General features: G+C 37.7%; 1 protein-coding gene across 8 annotated transcripts in view; it reads right to left on the reverse strand.

The window, feature by feature from the left end:
• Nucleotides 1-1,818, reverse strand: part of GRIA2 (glutamate ionotropic receptor AMPA type subunit 2) — a 164,821-nt gene that overhangs the window by 77,150 nt on the left and 85,853 nt on the right. The gene's annotated exons all lie outside the window — the stretch shown is intronic.

Genomic DNA, 1,818 nt, shown 5'->3' on the forward strand with positions numbered 1-1,818 from the left:
TTCAATGTCTTGAAATTTATTGTTTCTGTTTTGTTTTTCTAAATCATTTTGGGGGGCTCTCAGCACTTTTCTTTTGCAGCCTATTGCTGTATCATTTTTGGCGACTGGGACTAATTCCCTAGAGATCAACATGCCAGAAAGTGACAATTCTCTCGAACAGAGTTGCTGCACTTACTTCTCAAAGATAAGGCCGTGTTATTATGTATTATATCTAATACTTTAATAATACTTTATTGTGCTACTTATAGAATCATAGGACTTAGAAATTTTGTCTTCCTAATTTTAAATATTCATGTAATACTTCATATCTAAGACCGAGAGGGAAAACCACCAATGAATCTAATTTCTAAAAGCTCAAGGTAGTGAAAGAACCATTCTTTGTCTTTCACGGCACCTCAACTATTCTAAGCCAATCCATTGTTTCCTTTGACATCTTAGGGAACAAACACAAAATAAAGGCTCGAAATATTTCAGAAGTCATCAGATCGTCCTTTTAGTTCCAGGAAGTCCAATGTCTTCGTCAAAATGTTCAGATTACTATAAAATGCAAGATTTACCTAGCATGATACCTCTCTATGTATAATATATGCCCAGGTTCTACAATTTATGTTAACATATTTATCACAGTAAGACTTATATCTCACAAAATTTTGCTTTTAACCTTTTCGACCTGGAAAACATTATCGATTTTCTGTACTCTATTACTGGCTGCAGAGTATACAAGATGAGCCTAGGATATCTTGTGAAACCAGATAAAACCAAGCTCTTCAAAAATACCAGCTTTGTGTCAAAGAACTCAGCAGCCAATCTGAAGAGGATTCTTTTAAATGATGAGGAGACAACCTGAATATCAATAAGAATAATGACAACTGTACATGCCCCAGTACATTAAAAATTAAATTATTGATTCATAAATATATATATAAACATACATACATATGTAAATGTAGACAAAATAAGGTTGCTCAGGAAATAATTTAAACCAAGAAGGCATACTACTGAGAAGAACATTCTATGATAAAACTTAAGAAGAAAAAAAAACTAGATACGTGATCAACCATGATTTTTGTTCATGATGAGTAAATTAAATCTTTCTATGATACAATTCAAGTTCTTTTCCTGGTTTTCATCTTTAGTGGAGTCAGGACATGCACAGCTGGCCCTCATGATCAATTCAACAGCTATCAATGTGCTTGGAAACAGCTATTAAATCTATCCTGTTTAACAAGTACGAAAAAGAACTAAATTCCTCAACCTCTTTCACTCTTACTCCCAATTTCTCACAAGGATTATACAATTCTCTCTTGATAACTCTCTAAAAGCACATGTATGGTTGTGATAGGTAGGTTTATTGTGTCATCCTAGCCAATAGGAACACTTGGGATTAATAAGGTCACAGTTTGATTGGAGGACAGACAGATAAATGGCTCAGCAAGCCCTGCCTGTCTCTTTCTTGATCTCTGGTGATCAGACCAACATGTGGTTGCCTTAGCTAGTTCTCTGCCTTAACTTGCGAGCTACACTCCCTGTGGGACACCCAACCCATGGATCATGTCACTAGAGTTTGAGGTCCCTTCCAGACCTGCTTCTCCACACTGCTGGTGTATACATCGCTTGACCTTGGGACTGTCGGATCCTGTCATCTGGTTGACTGTTGGTGACCCGCCCTCCTGTTTGCTGCCTGTGGCCGGACTGCAGAAGACTCGGCTGTCTGCTCCCTTGTCCTTGGAGTCAGCAGCCCTCATGATTTGAAATACTTCCAGTATATTAACTGTTCCATGGAAGTGAGTTGAACTCAGCGCTCTGTACTGCTGTGGG

This window comes from Echinops telfairi, unplaced genomic scaffold, assembly GCF_000313985.2.
Source record: "Echinops telfairi isolate 266 unplaced genomic scaffold, ASM31398v2 ScPeMD7_5868;HRSCAF=6743_0, whole genome shotgun sequence".
Taxonomy (NCBI): domain Eukaryota; kingdom Metazoa; phylum Chordata; class Mammalia; order Afrosoricida; family Tenrecidae; genus Echinops; species Echinops telfairi.